The following is a 20387-nucleotide window of genomic DNA, read 5'->3' on the forward strand; positions in this document are numbered from 1 at the left end:
ATTGCTATTTACCCTTCATAAGACCCTTTTCATCGAATCCGATCCGACTAAAGTAGGAGAGACAGACACCCGCTAGCCACCTTATGCAACTAGTGCATGTCAGTCGGTGGAACTTGTCTCACGTAAGAGTACGTGTAAGGTCGGTCCGGGCCGCTTCATCCCACGATGCCGCCGAATCAAGATAAGACTAGTAACGGCAAGCATATTGAACAAAATCAACGCCCACAACTAGTTTGTGTTCTACTCGTGCATAGAAACTACGCATAGACCTAGCTCATGATGCCACTGTTGGGGAACGTAGCAGAAATTCAAAATTTTCCTACGTGTCACCAAGATCTATCTATGGAGAAACCAGCAACGAGGGGAAGGAGAGTGCATCTACATACCCTTGTAGATCGCTAAGCGGAAGCGTTCAAGTGAACGGGGTTGATGGAGTCGTACTCGTCGTGATCCAAATCACCGATGACCAAGTGCCGAACGGACGGCACCTCCGCGTTCAACACACGTACAGCCCGGTAACGTCTCCCATGCCTTGATCCAGCAAGGAGAGAGGGAGAGGTTGAGGAAGACTCCATCCAGCAGCAGCACAACGGCGTGGTGGTGGTGGAGGAGCGTGGCAATCCTGCAGGGCTTCGCCAAGCACCACGGGAGAGGAGAAGAACTTGGGAGAGAGGGAGGGGCTGCACCAAAGGCATAAGGGGTGTCTCAAGAGGCCCTCCTACCCCCACTATATATAGGGAGCCCAAGGGGGGGTGCGCCAGCCCTAGGAGATCCAATCTCCTAGGGGGCGGCGGCCAGGGGAGGTTTCCCTCCCCCCCAAGGCACCTAGGAGGTGCCTTCCCTCCTTGGGACTCTTCCTTAGGGTTCCCCTTTCACCCTAGGCGCATGGGCCCTAGGGGAAGTGGCGCCCCAGCCCACTTTGGGCTGGATCCCTTCTCACTTCAGCCCATGGGACCCTCCGGGATAGGTGGCCCCACCCGGTGGTCCCGGTACAATACCGATGACCCCGAAACTTGTCCCGATGGAAGAAATAGGACTTCCTATATATAAATCTTTACCTCTGGACCATTCCGGAACTCCTCGTGACGTCCGTGATCTCATCCGGGACTCCGAACAACATTCGGTAACCACATACAAGCTTCCTTTATAACCCTAGCGTCATCGAACCTTAAGTGTGTAGACCCTACGGGTTCGGGAGACATGCAGACATGACCGAGACGTTCTCCGGTCAATAACCAACAGCGGGATCTGGATACCCATGTTGGCTCCCACATGTTCCACGATGATCTCATCGGATGAACCACGATGTCAAGGACTTAATCAATCCCGTATACAATTCCCTTTGTCTATCGGTACGACACTTGCCTGAGATTCGATCGTCGGTATCCCGATACCTTGTTCAATCTCGTTACCGGCAAGTCTCTTTACTCGTTACGTAACACATCATCACGTGATAAACTCCTTGATCACATTGTGCACATTATGATGATGTCCTACCTAGTGGGCCTAGAGATACCTCTCCGCTTACACCGAGTGACAAATCCCAGTCTCGATTCGTGCCAACCCAACAGACACTTTCGGAGATACCTGTAGTGTACCTTTATAGTCACCCAGTTACGTTGTGACGTTTGGTACACCCAAAGCATTCCTACGGTATCCGGGAGTTGCACAATCTCATGGTCTAAGGAAATGATACTTGACATTAGAAAAGCTTTAGCATACGAACTACATGATCTTGTGCTAGGCTTAGGATTGGGTCTTGTCCATCACATCATTCTCCTAATGATGTGATCCCGTTATCAATGACATCCAATGTCCATGTTCAGGAAACCGTAACCATCTATTGATCAACGAGCTAGTCAACTAGAGGCTTACTAGGGACATGGTGTTGTCTATGTATCCACACATGTATCTGAGTTTCCTATCAATACAATTCTAGCATGGATAATAAACAATTATCATGAACAAGGAAATATAATAATAACCAATTTATTATTGCCTCTAGGGCATATTTCCAACAAATCACGTGGATCAACTTGTGTGTCTAGGGGTGCCCTCTGCCTCCGTATATAAAGGATCAAAGGGGGGGTGCGGCCGGCCAGGAGAGGGCGCGCCAGGAGGAGTCCTACTCCCTCCGGGAGTAGGATTCCCCCCATTCCTAGTTGGAATAGGATTCGGGAGGGGGGAAAGAGGAGAGAGAGAAGGAAGGGGGGCGCCGCCCCCCTCTCCTTGTCCTATTCGGACTAGGGGGGAGGGGCGCGCGGCCCAGCCCTGGCCACCTCTCCTCTCTTCCACTAAAGCCCACTAAGGCCCATATACCTCCCGGGGGGTTCCGGTAACCTCCCGGTACTCCGGTAAAATCCCGATTTCACCCGGAACACTTCCGATATCCAAATATAGGCTTCCAATATATCAATCTTTATGTCTCGACCATTTCGAGACTCCTCGTCATGTCCGTGATCACATCCGGGACTCCGAACAAACTTCGGTACATCAAAATGCATAAACTCATAATATAACTGTCATCGAAACCTTAAGCGTGCGGACCCTACGGGTTCGAGAACAATGTAGACATGACCGAGACACGTCTCCGGTCAATAACCAATAGCGGAACCTGGATGCTCATATTGGCTCCCACATATTCTACGAAGATATCTTTATCGGTCAGACCGCATAACAACATACGTTGTTCCCTTTGTCATCGGTATGTTACTTGCCCGAGATTCGATCGTCGGTATCCAATACCTAGTTCAATCTCGTTACCGGCAAGTCTCTTTACTTTTTCTGTAATACATCATCTCACAACTAACTCATTAGTTGCAATGCTTGCAAGGCTTATGTGATGTGCATTACCGAGAGGGCCCAGAGATACCTCTCCGACAATCGGAGTGACAAATCCTAATCTCGAAATACGCCAACCCAACATTGTACCTTTGGAGACACCTGTAGAGCTCCTTTATAATCACCCAGTTACGTTGTGACGTTTGGTAGCACACAAAGTGTTCCTCCGGTAAACGGGAGTTGCATAATCTCATAGTATAGTGAAAGTGTGTTATATCGACTAGAGGGGGGGTGAATAGGCGATTTTTATGAAAGTCTTCAAAACGTGGAAGTTATGAAGACAAATGATATAAATAAACTTATTACCCTGCAGCGGAAGGTAGACTACACTAGGCAAGCCATAGTCAAGTATTCAATAGAGTGAAAGCACAATGACTAATAGCAGCAATGTAGTAAGGATCAGATAGGGAGATATTGTGAAACCACACAGAACACACAGTCACTCAGTGAAGACAAAAGATAGTGCGAACATACAATGACTTCACAAGGAGTAACAATAAGTAAAGGGAAGGGAAGATGAAACCAGTGACTCGCTGAAGACAATGATTTGTTGGACCAGTTCTAGTTGCTGTGACAACTGTACGTCTGGTTGGGGCGGCTAGGTATTTAAACCTTAGGACACACAGTCCCGGACACCCAGTCCTGAACACGCAGCTCAGGACACCCAGTCCTCATCGTATTCCCCTTGAGCTAAGGTCACACATACCTCGCCCAATCACTCTGGTAAGTCTTCAAGGTAGACTCCCAAACCTTCATAGACTTCGTTCACCGGCAATCCACAATGTCTCTTGGATGCTCAGAACGCGACGCCTAATCGGATGGAGGATGCACAGTCCTCAAGTGTAATAAGTCTTCAGATCACACAGACAAGAAGACTTAAGTGATGCCTAATTCTATTTGGCTCTGGGTGGTTAGGGCTTTATCCTCGCAAGGAATTCTCTCTCAAAGGCTTCGAGGTGGGTTGCTCTCAAACGACAAAAGCCGTACTCTCAATCTGAGCATCCAACCGTTTATGGTTGTAGGGGGTGGGCTATTTATAGCCACTTGGCAACCCTACCTGATTTGTCCGAAATGACCCTGAGTCACTAAGGAACTGACACGTGTTCCAACGGTCAGATTTCAAACTCACACGGCAACTTTACTTGGGATACAAGCAAAACTGACTTGTCTGACTCTGGACAAGATTCGCTCTCATAGTCTTCACTCGAAGACATAGGTTATGGTTAGGCATCACTTCAGTCATTCTGACTGGTTCTCTTGGACCCCACTTAACAGTACGGTGGTTCCTATGACTCAACACAAAAGAAAGGGAACTACGAAAGATCTAAGTCTTCGAGCTCCATAGGCTTCATGTGGTGTCTTCTCTTGTCATAGTCTTCAATGTGAATATCTTCATATACCACCTTTGACTTCAATGTCTTCATACATTTTTAGGGGTCATCTCTGGTAGGAAAACTGAATCAATGAGGGACTTCTACCTGTGTTATCCTGCAATTCTCACAAACACATTAGTCCCTCAACTAGGTTTGTCGTCAATACTCCAAAACTAACTAGGGGTGGCACTAGATGCACTTACAATCTCCCCCTTTTTGGTGATTGGTGACAAACTAGTTGAAGTTTTCACCGGGGAATATAATCTGTGAAATTGTAAAGGATAAGGAATTGTCTTCATAAGTTGCAAGGGCTCCCCCTGAAGATGTGCATATAAGTAATTTGCTTTTGGAATGCAAATGCACATGGCAGGTTGTACTTATGGAGATCCACTTCAACTTATGATGACAATCCACTATGCATGTGAAAGTATATGAAGATAATGACATGCGACATGCATAATGGAAAATGGACGTCTGCAGAATGATCTAAGTGCGGAAGTTATTGTTGCACATGCGGAATTTATCATCGCAAAACAAGGTGGCAGATAAGTAGCAGACGACCATCGAGTTTAAGTGTTACAACTCAAAGAACCAAATGTAGCAAAAGAAGCATACGAGAGTTGTAAGCACGAAGCAAAATATAAAGCACCCGCCCATATGGACCCGCTTGAAGACTATCAACCTCATATGCTTCTCGCCCTTTTGTCAGTAAGGACCAAAAAGGTTTGAAGACATAGAGCATCTACTTGTTCCCATGAGGGTCGTTGTGGTGTTTGGCGGTGCTGAAGAGCTTGGAGCAGAGTCGAAGCATGCTGAAGGAGGTGGCGGTGAAGTAGCATCGTCTTCATCCTCGGTAACTCTGGCAGTCACAGTTGCAGCAGAGGAAGAGAACTCAGAGTCTTCAAGGGATGGAGTTCGTCGCAGCACTGCCCTTCGAGGAGGTGTGGAGTCAAACTTGAAACGCTCATTGAAGCCATCCTCTTGAAGATCATCTTTAGAACACATCAGCGTTAGCCCTTTCCATGTGCGGCGAGAGGTTTCATGGGCAACGAAAGCATTCTTGGTGGCAAGATTGCGAATGCGATTAACATCCACCAAGAGGCTTTGCATCTGACGCTTCAGCCAGTCATGATGCCTATCCTGTTTCTGATGAAGAGCCACAAGAAGCTCTTGGTTATTAAGAGCACAAGTGCGCTTCTTGGGTCGTGGAGCAGTTGTACTATCAGTGGCTTCAGTGAGAGCAGGATGTGGTGCACGTGTAGTGCCAGCCAAAGGATAGACACGAGTGACTGCTTCAACTCCTTCAATGTTCTGAGAGAAACTCTGATGCTCTGCATTCTGAAGACTTAGAGGTTCCTTGGCAGGCTTAGGATAGATGGCTTCAATTGACATATCCACATCAGGCAGAAAAATCCGATGATTGCGAGCAGATGGCTGATATGAGATCGCAGAGTGAAGTTTGATCAGACGCATTACCCATGGGGCGTAGAACTTCAAGCCAAACAGATCAGAGCCTGATGCAGCAAGTTGGCGAATGAAGAAGTCCTGTGCATTGAAGCATTTTCCATGAAGAGTATAGAAGACCAAAGTCTTCATTGCACCCTCAAGCTTGGCATTTGGAGAGTGCCCTTTTATGGGCCAGAGAGTTCGCCTGATGATGTGATAAATGGTTCTTGGCAGATACTCAAGGTCTTCAACGAAGAACTCTGTGGGATAAGCAGCATCTTGGGGCAATGACTTCATCATACTGAGCATCTGACTCATATCAGGTTCAGTCTTCTGAAAGATGCTCTCAATGGCTTCACTATGAAGCTGACAGCCATGCTCGTAGAGATCGCCAGGAGTGGGAAAACCAGTGATCTCAATGATGTCAAAGGCTTTGGCTTCGTGATGAACGTTTCCTGTCATCCACTCCAGGACCCAAGTCTTCGGATCTCTGCTATACCCGCGGATGTGAAGTGTGGCATAGAATTGAAGCAGCAACTCTTCATTCCAATGCTCTTGGTCAGTAACGAACGGCAGCAGTCCAACTTCCTTGAAGCAATCCAAAGCTTCTTCCAGACAGGGTAGGCTAGCTATAGCTTCAATGTCAAGGCGCTTGTGTGGGAAGATACGACCTTGGTTGTAAAGAATGCATGAGTAATAGCTTCGCTGCGGATAGCTCCAGAAACGATCAGATGATATCCTTTCCCTTGAGTAGGGTGTTGGAAATATGCCCTAGAGGCAATAATAAATTGGTTATTATTATATTTCCTTGTTCATGATAATTGTTTATTATCCATGCTAGAATTGTATTGATAGGAAACTCAGATACATGTGTGGATACATAGACAACACCATGTCCCTAGTAAGCCTCTAGTTGACTAGCTCGTTGATCAATAGATGGTTACGGTTTCCTGAACATGGACATTGGATGTCATTGATAACGGGATCACATCATTAGGAGAATGATGTGATGGACAAGACCCAATCCTAAGCCTAGCACAAGATCATGTAGTTCGTATGCTAAAGCTTTTCTAATGTCAAGTATCATTTCCTTAGACCATGAGATTGTGCAACTCCCGGATACCGTAGGAATGCTTTGGGTGTACAAACGTCACAACGTAACTGGGTGACTATAAAGGTACACTACAGGTATCTCCGAAAGTGTCTGTTGGGTTGGCACGAATCGAGACTGGGATTTGTCACTCCGTGTAAACGGAGAGGTATCTCTGGGCCCACTCGGTAGGACATCATCATAATGTGCACAATGTGATCAAGGAGTTGATCACGGGATGATGTGTTACGGAACGAGTAAAGAGACTTGCCGGTAACGAGATTGAACAAGGTATCGGGATACCGACGATCGAATCTCGGGCAAGTATCGTACCGATAGACAAAGGGAATTGTATACGGGATTGATTAAGTCCTTGACATCGTGGTTCATCCGATGAGATCATCGTGGAACATGTGGGAGCCAACATGGGTATCCAGATCCCGCTGTTGGTTATTGACCGGAGAACGTCTCGGTCATGTCTGCATGTCTCCCGAACCCGTAGGGTCTACACACTTAAGGTTCGATGACGCTAGGGTTATAAAGGAAGCTTGTATGTGGTTACCGAATGTTGTTCGGAGTCCCGGATGAGATCCCGGACGTCACGAGGAGTTCTGGAATGGTCTGGAGGTAAAGATTTATATATAGGAAGTCCTATTTCGGCCATCGGGACAAGTTTCGGGGTCATCGGTATTGTACCGGGACCACCGGAAGGGTCCCGGGGGCCCACCGGGTGGGGCCACCTATCCCGGAGGGTTCCATGGGCTGAAGTGAGAAGGGATCCAGCCCAAAGTGGGCTGGGGCGCCACTTCTCCTAGGGCCCATGCGCCTAGGGTGAAAGGGGAACCCTAAGGAAGAGTCCCAAGGAGGGAAGGCACCTCCTAGGTGCCTTGGGGGGGAGGGAAACCTCACCTGGCCGCCGCCCCCTAGGAGATTGGATCTCCTAGGGCTGGCGCACCCCCCCTTGGGCTCCCTATATATAGTGGGGGTAGGAGGGCCTCTTGAGACACCCCTTATGCCTTTGGTGCAGCCCCTCCCTCTCTCCCAAGTTCTTCTCCTCTCCCGTGGTGCTTGGCGAAGCCCTGCAGGATTGCCACGCTCCTCCACCACCACCACGCCGTTGTGCTGCTGCTGGATGGAGTCTTCCTCAACCTCTCCCTCTCTCCTTGCTGGATCAAGGCATGGGAGACGTCACCGGGCTGTACGTGTGTTGAACGCGGAGGTGCCGTGCGTTCGGCACTTGATCATCGGTGATTTGGATCACGACGAGTACGACTCCATCAACCCCGTTCACTTGAACGCTTCCGCTTAGCGATCTACAAGGGTATGTAGATGCACTCTCCTTCCCCTCGTTGCTGGTTTCTCCATAGATAGATCTTGGTGACACGTAGGAAAATTTTGAATTTCTGCTACGTTCCCCAACAGTGGCATCATGAGCTAGGTCTATGCATAGTTTCTATGCACGAGTAGAACACAAAGTAGTTGTGGGCATTGATTTTGTTCAATATGCTTGCCGTTACTAGTCTTATCTTGATTCGGCGGCATCGTGGGATGAAGCGGCCCGAACCGACCTTACACGTACTCTTACGTGAGACAGGTTCCACCGACTGACATGCACTAGTTGCATAAGGTGGCTAGAGGGTGTCTGTCTCTCCTACTTTAGTCGGATCGGATTCGATGAAAAGGGTCTTATGAAGGGTAAATAGCAATTGGCATATCACGTTGTGGTCTTTGCGTAGGTAAGAAACGTTCTTGCTAGAAACCCATAGCAGCCACGTAAAACATGCAAACAACAATTAGAGGACGTCTAACTTGTTTTTGCAGGGTATGCTATGTGATGTGATATGGCCAAAATTTAGTTGAAAGTTGATAGTAGCAATTATGCGGACTAGGTCCGTAAACTGAGGATTGTCCTCATTGCTTCATAGAAGGCTTATGTCCTTAATGCACCGCTCAGTGCGCTGAACCTCGAACGTCGTCTGTGGATGTTGCGAACATCTGACATACATGTTTTTGATAACTACGTGATAGTTCAGTTAAACGGTTTAGAGTTGATGCACCGAAGACGTTTTGAAACGTCGCGAAACATATGAGATGTTTCGAGGACTGAAATTGGGATTTCAGGCTCGTGCCCACGTCAAGAGGTATAAGACCTCCGACGATTTTCTTAGCCTGCAGACTAAGGGAGAAAAGCTCAATTGTTGAGCTTGTGCTCAGATTGTCTGAGTACAACAATCGCTTGTATCAAGTGGGAGTTGATCTTCCAAATGAGATAGTGATGTTTCTCCGAAGTCATTACCACCAAGCTGCTAGAGCTTCGTGATGAACTATAATATATCAGGGACATATATGATGATCCTTGAGATATTCGTGTTGTTTGACACCACAAAAGTAGAAATCAAGAAGGAGCATCAATTGTTGATGGTTGGTGAAACCACTAGTTTCAAGAAGGGCAAGGGCACGAAGGGATACTTCATGAAACGGCAATTCAGCTGCCGCTCTAGTGAAGAAACCCAAGGTTGAACCCAAACCCGAGACTAAGTGCTTCTGTAATAAGGGGAACAGCCACTGGAGCAGAATTACCCTAAATACTTGGTAGATTAGAAGGCTGGCAAGGTCGATAGAAGTATATTGGATATACATTGTGCTGATGTGTACTTTACTAGTACTCCTAGTAGCACCAGGGTATCAGATACCGGTTCGGTTGCTAAGTGTTAGTAACCCGAAATAAAAGCTATGGAATAAACGGAGACTAGCTAAAGGTGAGCTGACGATATATGTTGGAAGTGTTTCCAATGTTGATATGATCAAGCATCGCATGCTCCCTCTACCATCGAGATTGGTGTTTGCGTTGAGCATAGACATGATTGGATTATGTCTATCGCAATACGATTATTCATTTAAGAAGAATAATGGTTACTCTGTTTATTTGAATAATACCTTCAAATGGTCTTACACCTGAAATGAATGGTTTATTGAATCTCGATCGTAGTGATACACATGTTCATGACAAAAGATAGTAATGATAGTACCACCTACTTGTGGCACTGCCACGTAAGTCATATCGGTATAAAACGCATGAAGAAGCTCCATGTTGATGGATCTTTGGACTCACTCATTTTTGAAAAGTTTGAGACATGCGAACCATGTCTATTGGTGTATATGTATGAAGAAACTCCATGCAAATGGACCGTTTGGACTCACTTGATTTTGAATCACTTGAGACATGCAAATCATACCACATGGGCAAGATGACTGAAAGCCTCATTTTCAGTAAAATGGAACTAGAAAGCAACTTGTTGGAAGTAATACATTTTGATGTGTGCAATCCAATGAGTGCTGAGGCATGTAGTGGATATCGTTATGTTCTTACTTCACAGATGATTTGAGTAGATGTTGAGTATATTTACTTGATGAATCACAAGTCTGAATTATTGAAAGGTTCAAGTAATTTCAGGGTGAAGTTGAAAGATCGTCGTGACAAGAGGATAAAATATCTATGATATGATCATAGAGATGAATATCTGAATTACGAGTTTGGCACAGAATTAAGACATTGTGGAAATTGTTTCACAACTAATACAGCCTGGAACACCATAGTGTGATGGTGTGTCCGAACATCATAACTGCACCCTATTGGATATGATGCATACCATGATGTCTCTTATCGAATTACCACGATAGTTTATGGGTTAGGCATTAAAGACAACAACATTCACTTTAAATAAGGCACCACGTAATTCCGATGAGATGACACCATATGAACTATGGTTTAAAGAAACCTAAGCTGTCATTTCTTAGAAGTTTGGGGCTGCGACGCTTATGTGAAAAAGTTTCAGGCTGATAAGCTCGAACCCAAAGCGGATAAATGCATCTTCATAGGACACCCAAAACAGTTGGGTATACCTCCTGTCTCAGATTCGAAAGCAATAAGGGATTGTTTCTAGAATCGGGTCCTTTCTCGAGGAAAAGTTTCTCTCGAAAGAATTGACTGGGAGGATGGTGGAGACTTGATGAGGTTATTGAATCGTCTCTTCAACTAGTGTGTGGCAGGGCACAGGAAGTTGTTCCTGTGGCACCTACACCAATTGAAGTGGAAGCTTATGATAGTGATCATGAAACTTCAGATCAAGTCACTACCAAACCTCGTGGGATGACAAGGATGCGTACTACTTCAGAGTGGTACGTAATCCTGTCTTGGAAGTCATGTTGCTAGACAAGAATGAACCTACGAGCTATGGAGAAGCGATGGTGGGCCCGAATTCCGATAAATGGCTCGAGGCCATAAAATCCGAGAGAGGATCCACGTATGAAAACAAAGTGTAGACTTTGGCAGAATGGCTCGATGGTTGTAATGCTATTGAGTACAGATGGATTTTAAAAGGAAGACGGACAATGATGGTAAATGTCACCATTAAGAAAGCTCGACTTGTCGTTAAGAAGTTTTCCGACAAGTTCAAGGAGTTGACTACGGTGAGACTTTCTCACTCGTAGCGATGCTAAGAGTCTGTTGGAATTATATTAGCGATTACTGCATTATTTATGAAATCTTGCAGATAGGATGTCAAAACATTGTTTCCTTGACGGTTTTCTTTAGGAAAGGTTGTATGTGATACAACCGAAAGGTTTTGTCAATCCTGAAAGATGCTAATAAATATGCAAAGCCCCAACAATCCTTCTGAGGACTGGAGTAAGCATCTCGGAGTTGGAATGTATGCTTTGATGGGATGATCAAAGATTTGGGTTTATACAAAGTTTATGAGAAACTTGTATTTCCAAAGAAGTGAGTATAGAATTTCTGATGAATATATGTTGTTGACATATTTTTGATCAGAAATGACGTAGAATTTCTGGAAATCATATAGGGTTATTTGGAAAGTGTTTTTCAATGGAAAGCCTGGATTAAGCTACTTGAGCATTGAGCATCAAGATCTATAAGGATAGATCAAAACGCTTAATGGTACTTTCAAATGAGCACATACCTTAACATGATCTTGAAGGTGTTCAAGATGGATCAGTCAAAGAAGGAGTTCTTGCCTGAGTTGTAAGGTATGAAGTTAAAGACTTAAAGCTCGACCACGGCAGAAGAAAGAGGAAGGACGAAGGTCGTCCCCTATGCTTTTATCATAGGCTCTCTACAGTATGCTATGCTGTGTACCGCACCTGAAGTGTGCCTTGCCATGAGTCAGTCAAGGGGTACAAGAGTGATCCAAGAATGGATCACAAGACAGCGGTCAAAGTTATCCTTAGTAACTAGTGGACTAAGGAATCTTCTCGATTATGGAGGTGGTAAAAGAGTTCGTCGTAAAGGGTTACGCCGATGCAAACTTTGACACTAATCCAGATTATTCTGAATAGTAAACTGGATTAGTATAGTAGAACAGTTGTTTGGAATAGCTCCAAATGTAGCGTAGTAGTTGCATCTACAAGATGACATAGAAATTTGCGAAGTACATACGGATCTGAAAGGTTCAGACCCATTGACTAAAACCTCTCTCACAAGCAACATGATCAAACCCAGAACTCATTGAGTGTTAATCACATAGTGATGTGAACTAGATTATTGACTCTAGTAAACTCTTTGGATGTTGGTTACATCGCGATGTGCCCTGTGAGTGTTAATCACATGGCGATGTGAACTAGATTATTGACTCTAGTGCAAGTGGGAGACTGTTGGAAATATGCCCTAGAGGCAATAATAAATTGGTTATTATTATATTTCCTTGTTCATGATAATCGTTTATTATCCATGCTAGAATTGTATTGATAGGAAACTCAGATACATGTGTGGATGCATAGACAACACCATGTCCCTAGTAAGCCTCTAGTTGACTAGCTCGTTGATCAATAGATGGTTACGGTTTCCTGACCATGGACATTGGATGTCATTGATAACGGGATCACATCATTAGGAGAATGATGTGATGGACAAGACCCAATCCTAAGCCTAGCACAAGATCATGTAGTTCGTATGCTAAAGCTTTTCTAATGTCAAGTATCATTTCCTTAGACCATGAGATTGTGCAACTCCCGGATACCGTAGGAATGCTTTGGGTGTACCAAATGTCACAACGTAACTGGGTGACTATAAAGGTACACTACAGGTATCTCCGAAAGTGTCTGTTGGGTTGGCACGAATCGAGACTGGGATTTGTCACTCCGTGTAAGCGGAGAGGTATCTCTGGGCCCACTCGGTAGGACATCATCATAATGTGCACAATGTGATCAAGGAGTTGATCACGGGATGATGTGTTACGGAACGAGTAAAGAGACTTGCCGGTAACGAGATTGAACAAGGTATCGGGATACCGACGATCGAATCTCGGGCAAGTGTCGTACCGATAGACAAAGGGAATTGTATACGGGATTGATTAAGTCCTTGACATCGTGGTTCATCCGATGAGATCATCGTGGAACATGTGGGAGCCAACATGGGTATCCAGATCCCGCTGTTGGTTATTGACCGGAGAACGTCTCGGTCATGTCTGCATGTCTCCCGAACCCGTAGGGTCTACACACTTAAGGTTCGATGACGCTAGGGTTATAAAGGAAGCTTGTATGTGGTTACCGAATGTTGTTCGGAGTCCCGGATGAGATCACGGACGTCACGAGGAGTTCCGGAATGGTCCGGAGGTAAAGATTTATATATAGGAAGTCCTATTTCGGCCATCGGGACAAGTTTCGGGGTCATCGGTATTGTACCGGGACCACCGGGTGGGGCCACCTATCCCGGAGGGTCCCATGGGCTGAAGTGAGAAGGGATCCAGCCCAAAGTGGGCTGGGGCGCCACTTCCCCTAGGGCCCATGCGCCTAGGGTGAAAGGGGAACCCTAAGGAAGAGTCCCAAGGAGGGAAGGCACCTCCTAGGTGCCTTGGGGGTAGGGAAACCTCCCCTGGCCGCCGCCCCCTAGGAGATTGGATCTCCTAGGGCTGGCGCACCCCCCCCCTTGGGCTCCCTATATATAGTGGGGGTAGGAGGGCCTCTTGAGACACCCCTTATGCCTTTGGTGCAGCCCCTCCCTCTCTCCCAAGTTCTTCTCCACTCCCGTGGTGCTTGGCGAAGCCCTGCAGGATTGCCACGCTCCTCCACCACCACCACGCCGTTGTGCTGCTGCTGGATGGAGTCTTCCTCAACCTCTCCCTCTCTCCTTGCTGGATCAAGGCATGGGAGACGTCACCGGGCTGTACGTGTGTTGAACGCGGAGGTGCCGTGCGTTCGGCACTTGATCATCGGTGATTTGGATCACGACGAGTACGACTCCATCAACCCCGTTCACTTGAACGCTTCCGCTTAGCGATCTACAAGGGTATGTAGATGCACTCTCCTTCCCCTCGTTGCTGGTTTCTCCATAGGTAGATCTTGGTGACACGTAGGAAAATTTTGAATTTCTTCTACGTTCCCCAACATAGGGGTTCCTGGAGCTATCGAAGAATGTGTTGTCTGCTCTGAAGCCATTGATATTGAAGGAGCCAGGTGCTGATGCAGGACCTGGGAACCTTGGCAATCTTGGGATTGGCTTCTGTACCTGAGGCCTGTGCTCAACATGATAGTCGAACTGGGGACCGGCAGCTGACTCAGGAACAGAAGTGGCGGGATCAGTGGCTTCGCTGTCTTCTGATGCTTTTGTTGGGGAGGGCTCCACATTAGCTTCATTGGTGGTGGTGGCAGCCGCAAGATTTTCATCCTCCACTTGACGAGCTGGAGGGTCGGTCACAAGCACGTTCTCCTTGAGAACTGCTTCTTGGTGGGACAGGGGAGTGGGAACTCGTGAGACTTCTTCTTCTGCGGCTGATGCAGCCGGATTGTCTTCAGCAGAGACTTGAGGCCTTGGACCTTTGCGAAGCCTGCACAACGCAGGCGACGCCTGTGGAGTTGGAGTTGGTTGGGCCTCATAGTCTTCTTCCTCTTGTGGGCGATCCGCCCATGAAGCATCCTGTGCAATTGGCGTCAGTGGACGACCAATGCTGATGAGTTCGCTATTCTCGAGCTGAGGAAGGACTACACCATCTTCTACATGGTCATGTTGACCAATGTCTTCAGCATCGATGGGATCAGCTGCTGGAATGTCTTCAGCTTCATGAGCCTCTGTGGAAGCAGGCTCATGGATTATCTGTTGGCGTTCAGCTTCAGGATAGACCATAGAAATGGGTTCAACTATCAAAGGCTCTGTGGGAGCAGCCCGATCTTTCTTGGTCTTCCTCTTCTTCTTGGGAGGGGCAGTGGGAGAGGCTTCAGGATGTTTCCTCTTCCTGGCTTCAGCCTCAGCAGTCCTCGTCTTCTTGAGCTCTGAAGCGGTTGACCGGCTTTTTGGCTTCGAGCCAGTCATTCTAGTTGGGAAGACAATAGGAACTGCTTCCTGCCTTGGTGCATCGGGTTCAGCCGTAGCAGGCTTCTTCTTCTTCTTTGCGGCCATCCTGGGGTCGATGCCAGGACGCCCAAGGGCCTTGCGCTTCTCAGCCTCATTGTAGGCTTGCACACATCTGTCAGCCAGTACCTTCATGCGCTCACGCGAACCCTGAGCTTCTGCACGTTTCTTTACAAAGGCTTCCTTGAGCTCGTGCATCATGATTTTGAAGTTCTTCACTTCTTGCATCTGAGCTTGTCCATATGCTTCTTGAACTGAGCCTTTTCATAGTCAATCTTTTGCTTCAGTTCAACAATGCGCTGGGCGACAGCTAGCTCTGAAGCAATGGCGCCTTGGAAGGCGACACTGAGGCCAATGGGTAGCTGCAGATCTTTGAAGCTGATGTTTGGCGTGTCAAACCACTCATCAATAAAGTTGTGGATGATGGTTACATCAAAGAGAGGCAGATCATTGAAGATTTCTGCTTCTTCTTTGCTCTTGATGAGTTGCTCAAGAGCGTCATCTGCAAGATCTTCATCACTTGACAGATCGATGGCGTCATTGCGCAGAATGGCAGCAACAGTTAGCTCTTGGCTGGTGTGAGGCAGAGGCATTTGGACCTTCTGGGGCTTGGAGATGCGTGATAAGTCTTCGGAGTGCACACTGTCTTCAGGAGGTGCAGTTGCCAGTGGCTTTGCCCGTGAGATTTTTGGTGAAGGGGCAGGCTTTGAAGCTTTAGGCTTCTTCAACTGCTTTGGCTTCGGCACTGTAGGCGCTTCATCTGATTCAGCGTCAGCTGCATGCTCATTCACTGCAGTCCCTTGAACCAAGATGTGGGTGATGAGGCCTTCAAGGTTGTAGAAAGGACCGATGACATTGGGTTCTACTTCGCGAGTTCCATCGGTACGGGGAGCAGAGGGACCAGGGTTGAAATCTAACCCCAAAGTCTTCTTGTTCTGCTTCGCTGAGTTCTGGGCAAACTGGAAGTTGTGCTTGAACAGATTGTCGTCACGACACCATAGTAGTGACGATGGGTGTGCATCAGCAGGCTGTGGCCCACAGACCATGCAGAGATAGAAGCCTTGTGCAATGGCTTCATCTCTGGACCTGGGTAGAAGATTCTTGTATAGGATGTCTCCCCACGGTCTCTTGATGGCATTTTTCTCAGCATATTCCTGGGTTACAAATCGGTATTTGAACCATTGTTCTGCCCAATATCTTCAAATCCATTGGATTCTGGTCTTGCGCTGATTGTAATCCTCTTCAGGATCTGTCTTGTACAGTTCTGAGAGGTCATCTGGCAGATCTCTGGATGTTTCTCCACGACGCTTTCTGCCACCCTTCCTTGCTGATTTCTCTGAAGCCATAAACTTTAAACTGAAAGGCTTCAACACGTTCAAAGCCTTCAAAGGTTTTCGCTTGCTGGACAAACAGGAACTGTCTTCAGGAGAATTTATGTGATGCTGTAAGAATTCTGCAAATGAATGCAGACTATGAGAACCAAAGGATTCTCCCACGGACATGTACCTGTGACAGCATTAAGGTGTGAGGGAAGGGGAAGAGGTCATATGCATTCTTAGAAGATTTTGAAGATAAATCAGTTTAGAAGACATTGACCTCATCGTGCGAAGACATTCACTCATAGATAAGGAGTTGGTTCCAGATTTGTACGAATCCACAGATCAGTACAAGTGAGGAATCTAACTACTTTGTGAAGCATAAGTGAATATACTAGGCATGTTATGAGATGCAGTTTGAGAGAGATCTAACTTGTGTGAATAGAAACTGCTTGTGGTAGAAAGTGACAAAGCCATAGGATCAACGGTGCTGTAAAAAGGAAGTTTTATTTACCACACTAAGAACTGCTAGACGGAGTGGAAGATGAGGCCGAGCAGTTCGATCTTCCGTGCCCTAACTTGGTGACGGAGGACACCTACGGCGACGGCGGAGAGGACGATGTCCGCGGTCGGCGTGAAGACGGCGTCGGAGAGGTTGCGGCAGCGAAGCGCTTCGTCGCCGGCGTCGTCGAGGGCTAGCGGTGGCGCTAGGGTTCGTGCGAGAGTGGAAGAAGAGATAATGACCGCTGTGAAGTGTGTATTTATAGGCACAGGGGCGGCACTGCGTTATTACTCAGGTGCCCCTGGCGATTCGCATCTGAGGAACACGTGGCCATTATGCGGACTTTTGGGGTTTGTTCCACGTCCCACGCACACCTGGATTGTCGGGTGGTCGTTCCTACTTCTCCGGGTTTCATGTGGAGGAATGAGCATTGAAAATGGAATTAATGGTTGTCTCTGTATCTTCTGCTGACAAGGATGCACAGAAGACATTCGACAGTTTCAATAGAATGCATATGATTTGGAGAGATATAATTTGAGATAGAAAGCATAGAGAGGTCAGGGTCCGATCACATTCACTTAGTTCAAAAGATTCAACAAGAAGACATAGCTATAAGTGAATGCTGTAGAGGACAGAACACTAGCATATATATAATCAACATAGTGAAGATAATCATGAAGATATGTTGAGATTGAAGCCAAACCAAATGTGAAGACATAGCAAATATAATGCCATGAGTGAAACACTTCAAAATAGAACATTTGGTGGTGGCGTTACCCACCGTATAGGAAGTATTAGACCCAGACACGGCGCACAATTACCGTGGCGCTCCAAAGTAAAATTCCACATTAATGTATTCACACTTAGAATGTATGTCTTCATAGATTGAAGATATACTTTACTTCATGTGTTGCACATCTAAGTCATCAATATGCATAAGGGTTAGGATGTGTGCCTGATCACAGGACATTTGAGGATTCCAGGATATTTAGCTCACACCGTAACTTGCAAAATCTCTTCTCATCCAAGGGCTTGGTGAAGATATCTGCCAATTGCTCTTTAGTGTTGACGTGTATGATATCAATATCTTCCTTCACAACATGATCTCTGAGAAAGTGATGACGAATTTCAATGTGCTTTGTCTTCGAGTGCTGAACTGGGTTGTTGGCAATCTTGATGGCGCTTTCATTGTCGCAGTAAAGTGGCACTTGCTTCATATGAATGCCATAGTCCTTGAGTGTTTGCTTCATCCACAGAAGCTGAGCGCAGCAAGATCCAGCAGCAATGTATTCAGATTCAGCAGTGGAGAGAGATACACAGTTCTGCTTCTTTGAAGACCAACATACTAGTGATCGTCCCAGAAAGTGACATGTGCCTGATGTAGACCTGCGATCAACTTTGTCACCAGCATAATCAGCATCCGAAAATCCAACCAGATCAAACTCTAAGCCCTTTGGATACCATAATCCTAGAGTTGGGGTGTGAGCCAAATATCGAAGAATTCGCTTCACAGCTAAGTGATGCGACTCCTTTGGTGCCGCTTGAAATCGAGCACACATGCAAACACTAAGCATAATATCTGGCCTAGATGCACATAGATAAAGTAAAGACCCAATCATGGAGCGATATACCTTTTGATCGAACTCTTTACCATTGTCGTCGGGACCCAGATGATGTTTGGCTGGCATTGGTGTCGTGAAGCCTTTGCAGTCTTGCATACCAAACTTCTTTAGGCAATCTTTGAGATACTTTTCTTGAGATATGAAGATGCTGTTGCGTTGTTGTCGTATTTGAAGACCGAGGAAGAACTTCAGCTCTCCCATCATAGACATCTGATATTGCTCTTGCATCATATATCCAAACTCTTCACTGTACTTCTAATTGGTGCAGCCGAAGATAATGTCATCCACATATATTTGGCACACAAACAGTTCACCATCATATGTCTTCGTGAAGAGAGTGGGGTCTAGGGAACCAGGTATGAAGCCTTTGCTCTTCAGGAAGTATTTGAGTGTGTCATACCAGGCCCGAGGGGCTTGTTTGAGGCCATACAGTGCCTTGTTGAGCTTGTATACCATGTCAGGATGTTTTGGATCTTCAAAGCCAGGCGGTTGTGCAACATACACTTCTTCTTCAATCTTGCCATTGAGAAAAGCACTCTTCACATCCATTTGATATAGAAGTATGTTATGATGATTTGCATAGGCCAGCAGTATGCGTATGGCTTCAAGTCTAGCCACAGGAGCAAATGTTTCATCGAAGTCAATGCCTTCCACTTGAGTATATCCTTGAGAAACGAGACGAGCTTTGTTTCTGACAACTTGACCATGCTCATCTTGCTTGTTGCGGTATATCCATTTGGTGCCTATTATATTGTGCTTCTGTGGATTAGGACGCTTAACTAGTTCCCATACATTATTCAGCTCAAACTGTTGAAGCTCTTCTTGCATAGCTTGAATCCATTCAGGTTCCATGAAGGCTTCTTCAAATTTCTTGGGTTCTGTTATTGAGACGAATGCGAAGTGCCCACAGAAATTTGCTAGCTGAGTTGCCCTTGAACGAGTGAGTGGACCGGTGCATTGATGCTATCAATTATTCTTTCAATCTGCACTTCATTGGCAACGCGAGGATGTACAGGGCGAAGATTTTGCTCTTGCTGATCATTGTCGTTGTTAGAAGGAATGTCTTCAGGCTGAGCATTGTCTTTATGTTGATCAGGTGCTGAGATGATAAGTTCTTCTTCAGGATGAGCTTCAGAAGGTATAATTTCTCCAGTTCCCATTAGCTTGATTGATTCACTGGATGGAACTTCATCTAGCACATTTGGCAATTGCTCTCTTTGTGAACCGTTGGTCTCATCGAACCGCACATCCACTGTTTCAACCACTTTGTAATGAAAGAGATTGAAGACTCAGTAGGAGTGCGAATCCTTTCCATATCCAAGCATAAAACCCTCATGTGCTTTTGGTGCAAACTTTGAGGTGTGATGTGGGTCCTTGATCCAGCACCTGGCTCCAAATACTCTGAAGTAACTGACATTTGGCTTCTTGCCAGTAAGAAGCTCATAAGATGTCTTGTTCAGAAGCTTGTGAAGATAAACACGATTGATTGTATGGCATGCAGTATCAATGGCTTCAGGCCAGAATTTTCTTGGGGTCTTGTATTCATCTAGCATCGTTCTGGCCATCTCAATGAGTGTTCTGTTCTTGCGTTCGACGACGCCATTCTGCTGTGGCGTGTATGGGGCTGAGAATTCATGTGTGATGCCCAAGGTATCAAGATATGTATCAAGGCCAGTGTTCTTGAATTCAGTGCCATTGTCACTTCTGATGTGCTTTATCTTGGCGCCATAATTGTTCATAGCTCGATTGGCGAAGCGTCTGAAGACATCCCGCACTTCAGTCTTGTAAAGGATTATGTGCACCCAAGTATATCTAGAATAATCATCAACAATAAC

The 20387-nt window shown here is 46.2% G+C and overlaps 1 pseudogene; it reads left to right on the top strand.

The window, feature by feature from the left end:
- Positions 1-15678, top strand: part of LOC125537889 — a 28131-nt pseudogene extending 12453 nt beyond the window's left edge.
- Positions 15679-20387: the final 4709 nt, after the last annotated feature.

The sequence above is a fragment of the Triticum urartu genome, chromosome 2, assembly GCF_003073215.2.
Source record: "Triticum urartu cultivar G1812 chromosome 2, Tu2.1, whole genome shotgun sequence".
Taxonomy (NCBI): Eukaryota; Viridiplantae; Streptophyta; class Magnoliopsida; order Poales; family Poaceae; genus Triticum; species Triticum urartu.